Source organism: Lactuca saligna, chromosome 4 (genome assembly GCF_052625555.1).
Source record: "Lactuca saligna cultivar CGN05327 chromosome 4, ASM5262555v1, whole genome shotgun sequence".
NCBI lineage: Eukaryota > Viridiplantae > Streptophyta > Magnoliopsida > Asterales > Asteraceae > Lactuca > Lactuca saligna.
The window spans coordinates 98,061,493-98,079,055 of NC_136420.1; the positions used below are offsets into that span (position 1 = coordinate 98,061,493).

General features: G+C 32.4%; 2 long non-coding RNA genes across 3 annotated transcripts; one reads left to right on the forward strand and one right to left on the reverse strand.

The window, feature by feature from the left end:
* The first annotated feature begins 2,927 nt into the window (after nt 1-2,927).
* On the forward strand, nt 2,928-5,137 carry LOC145038708 (uncharacterized). 2 transcript variants are annotated; one of them, XR_013679506.1, is made up of 5 exons: nt 2,928-3,122; nt 3,236-3,266; nt 3,363-3,462; nt 3,663-3,702; nt 4,516-5,137. It is a non-coding gene; the product is annotated as an uncharacterized LOC145038708 (long non-coding RNA). The 2 variants fall into 2 exon arrangements; XR_013679505.1 differs by lacking the exon at nt 4,516-5,137 and having other exon boundaries at nt 3,663-4,508.
* A 5,996-nt stretch (nt 5,138-11,133) lies between these two features.
* On the reverse strand, nt 11,134-13,407 carry LOC145038709 (uncharacterized). The gene is made up of 3 exons (XR_013679507.1): nt 13,025-13,407; nt 12,309-12,382; nt 11,134-12,142 (listed from the first exon to the last, which is right to left on the reverse strand). It is a non-coding gene; the product is annotated as an uncharacterized LOC145038709 (long non-coding RNA).
* Nucleotides 13,408-17,563: the final 4,156 nt, after the last annotated feature.

A 17,563-nucleotide genomic window follows, 5' to 3' on the forward strand; every position in this document is an offset into this window, starting at 1 on the left:
TATGAATGAATCACTCAATCGTATCAAGGGCGACACATGACATGTGGCATTAAAGGATCGAGAATATATTCAAAGAAGATTTCCTTCTTGAACATAGCTGAATTGCGTTTTAATTTGTCATTTCATAATTGGAAAGAGAATTTGAAGTAAATTCCTGATTTCTTGGCTACAGTTATTATATCATTTAAACGTGATTGTAAGAGATTAAATTAAAAATATGATCATCTAATTAACTTCTTAATGAAGGGCAAAGTTGGTATTTTACTTTGTAAAATTTTGGGTTTAACACATGACATGTGGCATTAAAGGATTCTTTTATTAGATATATATATTAGATATATATATATATATATATATATATATATATATATATATATATATATATATATATATATATATACTAGTTTATAACCCGTGGGCACCACGGATTATAAAGGTAAAAATAATTTTAATCAAATTATAAGGTAATTATTGAGCAATGATAAAAAAAAATTAATAATTTAATAAATTAGACAATAGATATTACAAATAAATTTTTTGTTGACGTGTTTGATATGTGTAAAATGGAGGAGTGAATTAATGGAAATTTAATTAATGAGGAAAAACCTTAGAATGTGGCATATATTTAATATGAAGCTCTAATTGATTGACACATAGCAAATGTGCTACTCTTTTATTAGGTATGGGTGATATATATATATATATATATATATATATATATATATATATATATATATATATATATATATATATATATATATATGTGAATGAGTTCTATGGAAAACAAATAACTAGGGTACCATCTACCGGAACCAATAATCAAATGACACGTGTTCATTTCTTTCCTCACAAGTAATGTATTGTAGAAGTTATTGTGGAAGTGATGTATTGTTATTTTTTCATTGGTTCAAATATGTGTTGCCCTAATCATTCATTTTCCACTTTCTATTGTGTGCATGTATGATTGATTCTGGACCAATCATTTTAGTTATTTTAAGAAAGTAATTAATGCATATTACATGTTGATGATATAACGGATATTACTTACATTTTCAGCATTTAATATGCATTAATTACTTTCTTAAAATAACTAAAATGATTGGTACAGAATTAATCATACATGCACACAATAGATAGTGAAAACATTTGAACCTAAGTATATATATATATATATATATATATATATATATATATGTATATATATATAAGGTTAGGTTATTTTTTTTCACTATCTATTGTGTGCATGTATAATTGATTCTGGACCAATCATTTTAGTTATTTTAAGAAACTAATTAATGCATATTACATGTTGAAGATATAATGGATATTAATTACATCTTCAGCATTTAATATGCATTAATTACTTTCTTAAAATAACAAAAATGATTGGTCCAGAATTAATCATACATGCAAACAATAGATAGTGAAAAAATTTGAACCTAAGTCTCTCTCTCTCTCTGTATATATATATATATATATATATATATATATATATATATATATATATATATATATATATATATATATAATAGGGAATCATTATTAACCAAATAACCAATTTAAAGCGTCGAAATAAAGCGGTTAATGGCAAAATAAAGGTTGTAGACTTTTACAATAGACGCACATGCACCGGATTATAACAAAACTCGCTTCCTCTTTTTTAGACATGTTTTATATATATATATAAAAAAATAAAAATAAAAACTGAATATACTATTGTTCGTGATTTTTCGTCCTCTTTTCATAAAGATATTGATATATAAAAAATGACTTTAAAAAAAAAAATCAATTTCATTTTCTTTGTTTGTTGAACAGTGAAAAGTGTATTTTTATAGAAATAAATTAATAAATATATCAAAATTCATATTTTTTGGTATTCTTTAAACATAGATTCATATTGATGTTTAAAGAAAATCAATATTTTAGTTCAGATTCACATTGTGAACCTGCTCAGATTCACAGTGTGAATAATAGTAAGTCAGATTCACAATACGAATAAATTAATTTGTTGATTTTACAAAACTAATTTATACGTAATGAAAACGTTAAAATATTATAAAACTATATATGAAATATATTTTGATTCATATGTAAATTTCACTAAGTTAATTTGCAACTGATCAAAGAGTTGAAATAGTAAGTCAAATTCATATTTTTAATGTTACAAATTGAAATATTTATAGTTTAGATTCACAGTATGAATCTGAACTGATCGAACTTTTTCACATTGTGAATGTTAAAAATTGAAATATTTACAGTTTAGATTCATACTGTGAATCTACATTGATCGAGGTTTTTTTTTTCTTTTTTTAATCGGTATTGATGTTTATTAATAAAGTATAAAAAATTAATATTTTTGGTATAATTAGTTTTTTTGGATAAAAATAAACTTAAATATTGAAAAAATAACAAAATGAAGTGGGTTTTTTTCGAGGAAAAAAAGTTCATTTTTTTATATAATAACATGGATCTCTATGGATAGAGGACAAAAAATCGTGAACAACAGTATATTCGTTTTTTTTTCGATAAAAAATGTGGTCTAAAATAAATTAAACGAAAAAAAGAGATTGGTTTTCTTGGTAAGGAGGTTGATTTTTTGGTATAATATAGTGTGTGAGCGTCCAACGTATAAGTGTACATCTACTTCTTTGGCCATTGATTATATATATATACCCCTTAATAAACATTTAGCATGTTTTGTTGAATTTTAAGAGGTACAACTCTTAAAACATCATATACAACAACTTTATACATTCCGAATTATCTGGTAAACCTTTGAAAAAGTCATAATACAAATTTTGAATTTATAAGTTCTCGAATAAGATTGACCCAGTATTCCATCACATTTGTGAATTGAATCGGTCAACTTCCTTTTTCTCGGCTCATTTATCTTCCAGTCGCCGTAAATACCCAAGGTTGCCCTCATTGCTATGCTAGGGCTCTTCCTTTTCGCATTCACTTCAACCATCGACCACCTCCACCACATCATACCCCTATTTACATGCTCTGCCTCATCGTCATCAACTATGCACGCTCCATACTCACCGCCAACCACCACATCGCCATCCTTTTCACTAGCAACGCTCCATCATTGCACACTACCAAACAAAATCGCATCAGAGGTCGTTCTCTTTCTCTTTACAACCATAAAGATCTTTATTCTCCATCTTTTTCGTTTCTCTGACTGTGTTTGTTTAACAATGTTTGTGTATATGATTTGTTTCTTACACTATAGAAGATTGAACACGCCGTACAGTTTCTAAAAAGTGAGGTTTTTTTTTTGTTTTTTTTTGTTTTTGTTTTTAGATCCTTTCAAGAACCCGTTGTTGTTCATTTCTATATATCTGATCTTGGGATTTCAGGGTCCGATTTGTAGTTTAGAACGCTTGGGATTAGAGCTGTTCATTGGGCGATACTGTGTTTTAGCTATTGCCTATTAGAGCTTCTCTTGGACAGAACACGGTAAAACACGAAAAACTTAGTCTTTATTTTATTTTAGCTTATGTGGAAGGTCACCTTTTTATATAGTAATGTATAAAGAGAGATTTTATATAGATATAGACTTCATATCTTCTACCATAATAAAATAAGCACAAACCTCTATCCATTGTTTATTATATTGATTTTAGACATGGTTCTAAAATCTGTTTGTTTGTGTACAGGGGTTTTTATAAGTGCATCTATGTGAGGGGTTGCAACTGGGTAAGTCACCACATGTTTTTGTGATTTCATTGTTCTTTTATTTTGTTTCTATGTTATAGGATTGTACTCTTAAGAAGCTAGAAATCAAGTTAATGTGAAGCAAAATTCAAAGCCTTTTCCAATTTCTGGAATTAGATTCACAATTCAAATGTGGCCTCATTAATTCATGTAAAATCCTATTTTGGGTTATATTGTTTTTTTTGTTAACTTTAATAGTTAGAGGCATAATTTTGAAAGGATTTGGTTGCATATTGAAAAACTTACTAACACTTAACCATAATTTTTGCTCCAAATTCATATGGATTTATGTGTAGGAATTTACACAGCTTTTGCTTTGTAGTGGGATGTGTTTTTTCTTACACATTACGTGCATCAGGCTTGTTTAGTGAAACAGTCACAATACCAATTTTACCCGTTAATATAACCTGAATGAATCAAACCATCCATTAATTCAAACATATTCACATCTTTTGTAACTTCACTTCAATTATTTTGGTAACCAAGGACAACATACCTAGAAACAAAAACATAAAGGGTTATCATTAGCTGAAACAGAAAAAGGAAATTGCATTACTAAAGGCTCATGATAGATTCATGGCACTTGATCTTCGTCATGGTCTGTCACATAGTTATCACGTGGTAAACAATCTATTCCTTTTTAGATTAATTTATTATAATAATTAGTCTCACCTGATTTCATTATTTATCTTTATTTTGTTTAAAAACCAGTCACGATGACACTTTTACCCCTAGATGTAATTTGAATGAATCAAACCATATATTAATGATTATGTTGTATTTGTTTTTTGGCAGGTCTTAATAGGAGCATCTAATCGGTTTTTCTTTCCTCTCAAGAGTATCATTTCTATTAATTGAGCAACATACAATAATTTTTATAATATTGGTTGACAGAGAATCTCCAAACCATGTATATACTGTACAAAGAATGTTTACTTGGACATGCTTCCTCTTAAAAGGAAACAACAAATTTCATTCATCTTTTTTTTCAAGCTTTACTTATATCAGATGCAAATAATGACTTTACCCATTGTATCTTCTCAGGCATAAAATTCTCCCATCCATAAGAATTCTTCAAACCAGTGAGAATAATACTCTCCTCCGAAATCTATGTCTACTATATGATCATCATTTCTTTTTTCCATTGTTCCATACAAACATATACAGTTTCTATTGTGTTGATCTTCACCCGTACCATTCACATTAACACTATATGTGTAGTAGTGTTGTAGATGGTGTCCATGTCTTATAGGTAGATGGAATTTGAAGAGTTATGTGAAGCAACCATCAACATATGTTGATATGCAAAGTACTTTGAAAATACAAATCTGTATGTGTATCTGATAAATATGTATATGTAATATTAGATTTGTATGATTTTCTTGCATTTATGTATTGGTCCTTAAATCTTGATGAAAAGCGTGATTGTATTTGGATGACAATATTTATGATACATATGAAACACAATGGGTTTGAAGTTTGATTTTGTAGCATAAACTTTAATGCTAAGGTATTGAATCCAGCACTCCATACCAAATTTCTCCCTTTGTGTTAATCAAGTTAGGGTTTTTTTAGCATATATATACACATCATCGAGGGTTACATGTATTCTTTATAATAAACAATGAATTATCTAATGATTTTTCAAGATTCTAATATAATATTTAGTAGTTTTTCATGTTTTAGTTCATCAAAAACATCAATTTGCATCCAAATACTACTTAGTTGCACCTCTTTATGTCAACAGGGGCAGTCTGGACCAATTTATCTTCCGAATGGGTGTGGGTTACTTCCACGATACACTTTAAAACCAAGACAAATTCATGGCTTTGTAAGAAGAAGTACAATGACACTATCAAACATCAAGATGAACAAAATTATATGCTCTATTTACATAACAGGGTGGTTGAGTTTTTCCTTTGCCTCTCACTTTGTTATTTTTAGATCGGTCTTCACATGGAAATGAATTTTGTTCCTTTGTGTCAAACTTTGATTTTTTTTTTTTTTTTTTCGTTTATGTGTTTTGTATTAAACTTTCTTCATATGGTTTAATCAGTTTTGAATAATAAAGCTAAAAACAATTAGACATATAATAGATAAGAAAAGAAAAAAAAAATACAAAATAGATAATGGAGGTGTTATTTTGGTTTACAAAAGCTCTAAGACATACAATTAAAGATTTTGTATCGAGATTAAGCTAGAGATAATAGAGGCAATTCATGTTTGTTTATGAAGATATTAAACTCTCATCATTGCTTGACTAAAAATTTGTAGAGCTCAATTGTAGTTTGGAATAAGTCCAATAGTTTAAAAGGTGCGATGATTAACAATTAGCCTTTGTCTTCATGATTTGGTCATTAAAGGACAATCTAGACCATTTTACCCTCGAATAGGAGTGAGTAACCTCCAATGTTGTTATATTGCTTACTGCATTAAAACAATATGCTAAAGTGCAATATATGATGTTCTGGTTGGTTTTGCATTACTCTACACACAAGTGTGTTGGCTTTTCCTTTGTTAGACAATATTGCCCTTGGCCCAATTTTACATGTGTTGGCTTTTCCCTTGTGTTTATGTGCTCTATATAATATAAGAAATAAAAATATATTTTGCAAAACAAACCAATTAAAACGATGCGCTTTAATATTTACTCATAATAACAAAGTATTCTGAATTTTTTTCATGATGAACTAAAAATTGGCTACTCTTTTTTCTACATTTAAACATATAAATGAAAGACCATTGCCATTTCTTGTATTTAACAAATTTGATGTTATTTTCTTGATTTATTATTAAATTTTTTATTAAAAAATATATATGGAAGTTATTTGTCCGCTATATGCTTACAAAAAAAAATTACAATTTAACTGGTTGTACTTTATCAATTTTTTTTAGGATTTTAAGTATATGGTCTCGCTTAAACATTACAAGTTAGAATTTCAAGGCGTTGTGTATTTTATATCGACGTTGACCAAAACTGGTTTTTATTTTATTTATTTATTTATTTATTTTTGTACCGATGTGTGTACCTTTTTCGTGAACATGTTTCAAACTAATGGAAATGCATATGTTTTAATTTACACGCAACTTACTTATATATAACATTTAACATTAAGATTTTGATCTTAAAACTATTAAGAAAATTAAACAAATTACACAAGATGCTAATATTCAAAGCCCTCATTACGCAAGGATAGTAATCAATAAAAATAAATTAACAATCCTTTTTCACCGAGATGAAACAACCCCCTACATGTTATCTGTTGTCCATGAAATATTCCCCGTTGGCCGAAAGGCCAAAAGGAAAAAATTCATTAAACCAACTATATGAGACTCTCCAAGTAGAACGTTCATAATAAATATTATTTTTTAACAAAATATATCAACATACATCTATATTTAATCTAAAATAGCAACATACTTTTAAAGGGACATTTCTGAATGACATGTAAACACTGAACGATAACGATTTGTCAAAAAGTAACGTACATTCCTTAAAATATAACATGTTTCAGAATGTAAATTATTGACGTAACAAACTATATACCCGTCGCTTAGCGTGGGTAAACGACTAGAATATATATATATATATATATATATATATATATATATATATATATATATATATATATATATATATATATATATATATATATATATATATATATATATGAAAAAACATCATAAATGGTCACTGTGGTTTCCCAAAATCTGAAGTTTAGTCCCCATGGTTTAAAAACGTCATAGATGGTCCCTGTGTTTTCAAAACTTTTGACCATTGGTCCTTATTGCTAACTCTGTTAACTTTGTCCGTTAACTAAAGGGCATTTTCGTCTTTTCACGATCACAAGGACCATTTTTGATGTTGCTCTCTTATTTAAAAATAAACAAATAAAAAAAGAAAATAATAAACAAAGGGTCTCTCTCTCCCTCTCTCTCTGTCTCGTTAACTTCTCAGATCTACAACTCAATCCCAATTGATGTCATCAGATGTTTAGAACCACAATAACCACAAACATTGTTAACCCATTTCCTTTCTTACATCGTCTGCTTGTTTGTTGCCCCTCATCCCATCTGGTCAATCGCAACTAACCCTTTTCCTATCTTAGATAGATCATAGCTTTTAAGGATCCTCATCTTTCCTTTAATCGAGTTACATATGTGTAAATTAAAGTCATAATGTTCATTCGGTACCTGATTTGGAGAAGACGTCTTCGTTTGGGTCTGTTTCTTCATCTCGTGTGTAGGCTATCTTACCGCCATAGCTTTGATTTCCATGGAAAAGAGCTAGAAACAAATGAGAAACCTTATTTGCTAAATCCCTTCACCAAATGCATCGATTTGCGCCTCTACTCTCAATTGAAGAAGACAGTGGCAATAACTGGTACTCAGATCAGAAGATGATCGTGTTCCAAAGGATTTAACCTCGGAGGTTTTCTTGAAATCGGTAAGAGAACCAAAGACACCATCGATTCATCTTTGATTTGTAGGTGATTGCAACAGGGCAATGTTTTGGTTCTGTCATTTCACCGAACACTTAATGTGCATAGCTCGTCTGATAATTTATTATGAATGAATACACGATGATTCAGCCATAACTTAGTATATGAAATCCAACATATAACAGGGGAAGTGTAGGGATGAAGGTTTGAAATTGAAGAGATTAACAAACAAGCTTTTGTTAATTAGAGAAATAAATAAATGTTTCTATTTTGTTAATAATTGGTTTGGAGAGACATCGAGTGGTTTTTAGAGAGAGAGATTGAGTTAGGCATCTTGGAGGTACGGTGGTTTGCTGGTTGCCTCACAAAAAAAAAATGCAGAGATATGGGTGGTGACGGTGGAATTAGGCGGAGAGAGAGAAAGATGGGACCCCCTTTTGCATATTATATAATTTTATTATTTATTTATTTTTTTAAATAAAAGAAAATATCATAAATGGTCCCTGTGATCGTGAAAAGACGAAAATGCCCTTTAATTAACGAACAAATTTAACGGAGTTAGCAATAAGGACCAATCGTCAAAAGTTTTGAAAGCACAGGAACCATCTATGATGTTTTTGAACCACGGGGACTAAACTTCAAATTTTGGGAAACCACAGGGACCATTTATGATGTTTTTTCTATATATATATATATATATATATATATATATATATATATATATATATATATATATATATATATATATATATATATATATATATATATATATATATATATATATATATATATATTCAGGTTCATTTGAGACCATTCTAATTTTGTGAGACCGTGAGACCAAATCTAAAAATAATTTTAAAATGCAAAATAAATAGTAAAATCCAAAAATTCTTTTTTTAAATCTTATTTTCGGAACTTGAATTAACTAAAAAAAATATAAAAAAAAAATCTCGTTTTTTTTTTGAAAAATACGTGAAATATTCTAAATAGAATATTAAACTTACATATTCTAAAAAATAATTTTAAAATGCAAAATAAATGGAAAAATCTAAAAAAAAAATTTTAAATATTATTTTCGGAACTTGAATTAACTAAAAAAAATTAAAAAAAATCTTTTTTTTTTTTTACAAATACGTGAAATATTCTAAATAGAATATTACACTGTACATATTTTAAAAATAATTTTAAAATGCAAAATAAATGGAAAAATCAAAAAATTCTTTTTTTAAATATTATTTTCGAAACTTGAATTAACTAAAAAAATTTAAAAAAATAAAAAAAAAATAAAAAAATGCGTCTCACGATCTCACAAAATTAGGTCGTCTCACATGAACCTAACCCTATATATATATATATATATATATATATATATATATATATATATATATATATATATATATATATATATATATATATATATATATATATATATATATATATGGGGATAGAGAATATACATTACAGCCTCACCTAAGCTTAGGTACTAAACCTCTAAAATATGTCGTTTTAACATGCTAAATATACCCGGTTTGGTTTCACTTGGTAAATATATCATTCTCCATAACATTTCTTTCTTTCATTATCGTTTTATCATCTCCATTTTCTTTCCTCAATTATCGTTTATTACTTCATCCAAGTGAACATTACTAAACCCTAAACCTAAACCTACACTCTAAATTTAAACCCTAAACACTAAAGCTAAACCCTAAACCCTAAACCTTAACCCTAAACCCTAAACCATAAACCCTAAACTCTAAACCTTAAACTCTAAACCCTAAACCCTATTGTGTCGATCTTAAATTTACATCTTGAAGTATTAATCGTGAATCTATTAACTGTAATCTTTATATAGTAAAACAATGTATTTTCAAGAGGTTTAGTACCAAAGCTTAGGTGGGGCTATAATGTATATTCCCTTTTCCCCATATATATATATATATATATATATATATATATATATATATATATATATATATATATATATATATATATATATATATATAGTTAGGTTCATTTGAGATGACCTAATTTTATGAAATCGTGAGATGTAATCCTAACAATTCATTTGGTAGATAAAACAAAAAACATTTTTAAAATGTAAAATAATTTTAAATTGTCTAAAATTTTTTTTTTCAAATATTATTTTCCGAATTTATATTTTTCAAAAAAAAAAATACCATAAAACTAATACCGATGATCTAAAAAAATGATAAAAAAAACAATCATACATCCTCATAATTTGGATGATAGTTTAGCTCAAAACAAAAATAATACATATCTACAAGGTAACCCATGCTTCGCATGGGGCTGAGGGATGTTGTTGGAATTGTAAAAAACTTGTATAACCTTGCAAATCAATACTCATTTTATTATGATAAGTGTATATCATAAATGAATCCGAAAACACCATAAGCCCTACCCATGAAGATAAAAAGGACCCTGGAAAATAGTTTTGTAACAATACCGATCAAACAAAATAGACCAGACATACGACCCACCAAAATCTGTGTATTCATGATTATACAAATCAAGATATAGTAGGGCCCTTCATGCAACAACCTCAGGCTTCTCCATTTAGTAGGGCCGGCTTTGGTTTTCTCCATACTCAACAGCATACTCAACAACACATATATACATTATTAACAACGTTTTCTCCTGAAAATGATTTATAAAATTAAAATGAAACATGCATGCAAGCAATTCTTGACATTTTTGTTTGTATACCTTGTGAAATTCTAATGCGCTAAAATCGTTCGAATGGAGAACATATTCAAAACAAATCTTGCCAAATTCAAACTAAAAAGAAACTTGAAGAAAAAAGATGTAGAACAAATGAAGGGAAAATGACTTAAAAAGGTAATGAAGTTTTAAAAATGTACAAAAAATATCATTATTTTATTTTTAGTACTCAAAATACTATTAAAATATATTTTTTATACACAAAATACCAATGAAGTACATATGTGTTCAAATAAAACCTTGTGGGTAACCTACAATAGCCGGTTAAATGGTATTTTGTGTACAAAAAAAAAAAAAAAAACAATAGTCTTTTTTGTACATTTTTGAAACTTCTTTGAATGTAATGGAAATTTAGCTATTTTTTATAAAGAACCCTCCACTTCACTTCGGCCACTACTGTTCTTCATTGCCACCCTCCACCACCATGGAAACCCCATTTTTTCTTATTCTTCCTCCTAATCATCTGCCTACTTTCATCAACGCCGGAATCTTGCCGGCCACCTCCGTTTCTCGGCAAATCCCCACGGCATCTCAAAAACCAAAACATTCTCGTTCAGCTGAAGTACAGTTACGAGACATGATACTTTGATCAGACTCTTGATCATTTCAGCTTCGATGATCTTCCCAAGTTCCAACAACGTTATCTCATCAACTCCGATCACTAGGTGGGCCCAGGCCCTAATCGTTTGGGCCCAATCTTCCTTTATTGCGGCAACGAAGGCAACATCGAATGGTTCGCTGCCAATACTGACTTCGTTTGGGAACTCGCCCCTCATTTTGGTGCCATGGTCATCTTCCCCGAAGTAAAAGCCCTAATCACTCTACTCTACATTAATTTCTTCACTTGCGGACCTTTAATAATACAATTTTATCAAAAACTAGGTGGTTTGATCTAGCATCGATATTATGGTGAATCGATACCATATGGAAGCCAGAAAGAGGCATACAAGAACGCTTCTACTTTAGCCTATCTAACAGTCGAACAAGCACTTGCACTTGCTGATTATGCTCTTCTCATCACCGATTTGAAAAAAAATTGTCAGCCGAAGCGTCACATGTAATCTTGTTCGGCGGACACATGTAATCTTGTTCGGCGGATCATACGGTGGAAGTAAGATCTTTTCCAACAATTTCAACAAAAATTAAACAAGCAGTTGCTGATTACACTCTTCTCATCCCATTTACCTGAAGCCTAGTTACCACAATGTTTTAGTTGAACACATGTGTATTTTGTTGGTATTCTGTGTACAAATAATAACATTAATGATATTTTTTGTACTAAAAAAACAACAATGGTATTTTTTGAACATTTGGAAACCGGATAAACTACAATAACCGGTAAAATGGTATTTTGTGTACAAAAAAAACAACAATGATCTTTTTTGTACACTTTTGAAGCTTCGTTACCTTTTTAAGTCATTTTCCCACAAATGAACTCACTTTCCAAGAGTTCTTTTATCCGGTTCCCGTCCATTCCAACCCTACACAAAGTATCGCACCCAATTAAGACTACCAAAGATTAAAGAAGCAAATAAAAGCGTACATTTGTATTAGTGTAGCTATTTATTTGTATAGTCATTTATTCTTTATTGTATACTTGAAGGGTGTATATGTATTTTTATTGACTATATATATATGAGGTAACCCATGCCTCTTGGTGTGGAAAACTCATAATCACAATTTGCATAAACAGAATGTACGTAAACCACATTCATAAAAGTACCAGTGTAATCTTACAAATGTTATTCTACAAACACACAGAAAATTAACATATTAGAACCATGTTAGCAATATAACGAAAGAAGAGAACCAAACATATTAGAACCATGTTTCAAAATAAGTCAAAACTACATTTCCTATTATTATTGATCTCTTTTTGATTTCTAGAACACATATGTATAAATGCACCGAATCCTGCTAATTCCTCCACTATTGAATAGCTAAAGCAAACAAAAAAGAATTTAAACACAAATGAGTACAGTTACCATATGTATATAACATGAATGAATATAGAAGCTGTCAACAACAGTTGTTTGAAAAGTTAGTTTATAGATATTAGAAGCATATCGATTCGATGGAAAGTAAGATGATTGATCCTCTGTGACGCGTAAATATAACCATACCTGCTTGGCTGCTTCGGTGCTTCCGTTTATGATGGGAGATGAGGGTTCAGTAAGCCCGGTTTCCTATTGGCCGAGAGAGCGGTGACGAACAGAAAGACGAGCACGTTAAATCGATTTGGGTAAGGCTTACCAGCACCGGAATCCGTGTGCGGCTCACCATCGTTAACATATTGTCCGACCACCTGGCTCAACGTCGTCCGGTTGAACCGCCATCGTCGCCCAATCGGCGCGTACGACTGTATTAGCGGAAGTAGGCGATGGTGTGATTTTAGGGCTTATTGAAGGAAGAAGCAAGCGGGCATCTACCGGTTTCATAGTTTCGTTTTAAGAGAGAGAGAGAGAGAGAGATTAACGTCGACGATGAAGCGGTGCAGAAGGGGCATTTGTGGGTCAAAGGCAAAGACTTTTTTACCAAAGTCTTGTAGTTAGGAAAACTATTTACCAATTAAAGGCAATTTTTTACATAATTACATATTAATTGTAGGTTTTATTTTAGAAGAAAAAAAAAACTAATTGACCTTGTTTCCTTCACGCGTTTTCTCCTACATCGTTTCCTCTTCATTCTCCTAACGCCTATCATCGTGGGCACAATTTACAGCCTTGTTATGCTTGCCATCACTAATAAGTCGTTCCTCTCAACGACACAACTTAGCTAGGCACCTACCGCTGGTGTCCCTGCCATTTCCGGTAACCCGTTCTTCTTGTCGATTCTATTTGTTAGTGCTTGGTTTAATCTCGATGTCAAATTCTTTTTCTCTGGAGTTGCAGTAATGTGTAATCTTTTGCTCCCAATATTTGATAGTTGTAGGCTTTGTTTAACTTTAGTAGCATGTATTCTATTTTCTAACTTTGATGAAGTTGCATGCTTCTGTTGTTGTTTAAGATATTATATCAATATTCTAGTAGCATGTGTTCACTTTTGTTTGAAGTATCATGTTTTGTGGGATTATTTAAAGTTGATTGTATATGACAGATTATAAATAAATTGATCTTGCATTGTATTTTTGGAGTTATGCTCAACAGATTTAGTTGTTGTTTCAATGGAGGAATGGTTGTTCAATTGTTTTTCCTATTGATATCTTAATTTTGCACTAATTTCAAACTTATTCGATCCATTTTCTCCATCGAAAGCATTAACCCAGATGTTCTACATGATGTATCAATTCAAGTCGGAGATCTCCTGTGTCGCAACACTAAAGAACACATCGGGTGCGCTATGTATATCATCACCGAACCCACCCACCTGCGTTTGGCCATCGCCTAGCTTGAAAGTCGCTATGAAGAACCACCATTAACTTCGAAACATATTATCGTTGAATCTTCGGATCCCATCCAAGAAGCTGGAGCACTTCCTCTCCCTTATCCTACCACCAACAACAAATCCTCCCTCGTGTGCAACAATGTCATCTATGCGGAATATCTTCAGTATTGATTAAATTTACAGAAACTAACAAGTGAAATATATATAACGGCTAGGTTTCGTATTATTATCAAAGAAAAGTATAAATACAATGAAAGAGAAAGACATAATATATAGACTAGCTAATGAAGGCTTCCTAACTAAAAGACCCAATCATAAAACCCAATATATGATAAAGCCTAAAATCTTATTAGGCTAACATCCCCTTGCAAAGAGGAATAAACATAAGGAAGGAAGATAGTGCCCTTCTGGAGATGATGTCGTGTGAAATGACTGTCAATCTCAATGTGTTTTGTGTTCTCATAAAACACTGAATTCTTGGCAATCATTATCACACGCTCGTTGTCACAATACAATAGGATAGACTGAGTGATGCGAACGTCCATATCTGGAAGAAGCCATCTCAACCAAACAATCTTACAAGTGGCGATAGTCATGGCTCGATACTCAGATTATGTAGAAGATCAAGAGACAACATCTTGTTTCTTGCTTTTCCATGATATCAATGAATCTCCAAGAAAAACACATACCCAGTAGTGGACTTACGATCATAAATATCGTTATCCCAATTTGCATCACTATAGGCACGCAACTCAAGAGATGATGAAGATGGAAACGCAAGAGTGTGGAACTGAATACCACGTAGATATCTCAAAATATGAAGAACAACTCCCCAATGAACAGTAGTAGGAGCAGTGACAACTGGCTAACCATATGAACAGCATGAACAATATCCGGTCTAGTGACAGTTAGATAAACCAAACTCCCTACAATGGTAGGATAAAGGATTGGATCTGATAATGGGACACCATAAGTTGGAGAGTATTTTGCATTACTCTCTATAGGCATATCAATTGTTCGATTATTCGTGAGTCGTGCGCTTCAAACAAATCTTGATACCAATTGTTGAGATTAAACCAACCTTTAATCTACAAAGATCGATTAGATCTAGAACAAGTATGTAAATATAAAACTGTATGAACGCAATAATAAGAACAAGTCAAGATGGAATCAAACGTGTCGAATGATTAAACAAAATCCTCAGAAGAGCTCGATTAAGAACATCAACTGTAGAGGATTGGTAGGTTACAAGAACGATTAAAGAAACCTGTTATTCTCTAGATGAAACGCTATGTCGTTAATCTCTAAAACGTTAACCTAATATGCATGCAAGCGTAAACTTATATACAAAACATAAAAGGTTCTCGGTTGGACAGGCCCAAACCGGAATGCAAAGTAACTTATACTATCGAGCCCAAAAGACGCAATCTTCAAAATAATCTTCAGCCCAACAATCTCCCCCTTTGCGTCAATTTGGAGCGAGATCTTCACTAGTTACTTGGGCCAGCAGCTGAAGCAGGTACCTTCTTCTTCACGGTGCTAAACAGACATTTGGTGATGGAGAGAATGGTCTGTCTAAACCGGATGTACCAATTGATCATATCATTGAAGTACTTGATTGCATCAGCCGTGTTCTCTTTACACCGTTTGATAATGAATAACACATGCTCCAAACAAGTTGTGGTGTAAAGGTGCTTGTCAGCTAAAGCGAAGAGACATTTCTGTCCTTCCGCTCTAGTGAACATAACCGAGTTGCGTCTCGGGTCGATCCTGCCCAATTGCATTTGGTTGAGATCACTGGCCGATCCCACAGGAGCAATATTTGGTTTCTTCTTGAATACTGTGGCGACCTCCTGATCCATTAGGGCAACCTCCATGATGTAGCAGGCTAACATCCTTTTGACATGGTCTAGAATGGGACCATATTCGGCTTCATTAGTCAAAAGGATATTATACAGGACAATCCAATCATAAGGATTTAGATTCGGTAGATCTGCCAGGGAGATAATATGAGCAGTTCTTGCAGATCCCCGAATCAACTTGAACCAAACGTTTATAAAACGACCTTCGGTATAAGGTTTCAGCACCCGAACGTTTACAATCTTCTGGGCGCTCCAAGTGAGGAATTGAGGATGAGCAGCCGCCAGATAAAAGTCAATGAGCTCCCTGTCAAGCTCAGCATTCGGGTGAGGGACTTCAAAAATGTTTGAGAAGACGTGGAAGATGAACGCCTTTCGAGTCAGCGGCATGTCGAACTGCGAATCGACAGTGTTGTTGCAGTCGAACGAGATAACCGGCTCGAGCCATAAAATGCTAGGAGTTTCTATGGCCTCTTTAATCAAACGCTCCCTGGTCCAGGCAGGGAAGAGAGTCTTCCAGCTTTCAAGGAGATCGTGGGCTTCCTTTTGTTTGCGTTCGGCTTCTTCAGCCTCTCGCGCCACACGACTGGCATCATCGTCAACCTTGCGACTGTTCTTTCTTTTTAATATGTCAGCAATGGTCTCCTTGTCTCCTTCTTCATCTTCTTCCTCAGCTAAGTTTTTGCCTTTGTTCTTCACACCCGAACCCAAAGCTTGACCAGCCGGAGGAGATTCGGTCGTGTGAGTAGCTTTAGAGGAAGGAGGTGGTTTCGATCCAGTCTTCTCATCTCCCCCTTGTTTCGGAATGGACACGAAACTCGGTAGACCTTCGATTTTGTTGAGAAGATCGATGGTCGGAGAGAGTTTTTCAGTGAGGGTACGCCTCACCGAAAAGTTTAGAATGGGATCGTGTGCTTCCAGGATGTTGGATAATGCGGCGTGGACATCCGAAACACACGTTTTGATCACCTCCCTTTCGGATCGAAGATCGTCCAGTTGTTGTTGGGAGTTGGAGAGTTGTGTGGTCTTGACTTCGAGGGCAGTTGTTTTGCCCGCCAGAACGTCCATCAAAGAATGCTCAGCTGCAAGATCCTCGTGTAGCTTAGCGAGGCGAGCATCGATGGAGGCACGAAGTGCCGAGTTGTCGTCGCTTAGGTTTTGGCGAAGAGTAGTGAATGAAGTCAACTCCGTTGAGACAAAGTTGGCCAATTGCTGAATAATTGGTTCCAACGATGTCTTGGTGGCATGGGCGCTTTCCTGCAAGGACTTCAGCACGACAGAAGCGTCGGAGAATAGTTTATCGACTTTTTCGGTCACAACCTCACAGGCTCTGGTAGAGGCATCAATCGCAGCAGTTGTTGAGGCCACCGAATCATGTTGAGCCCTGGAAAAGGCATCAACAATTTTCTGAAGGGCAGC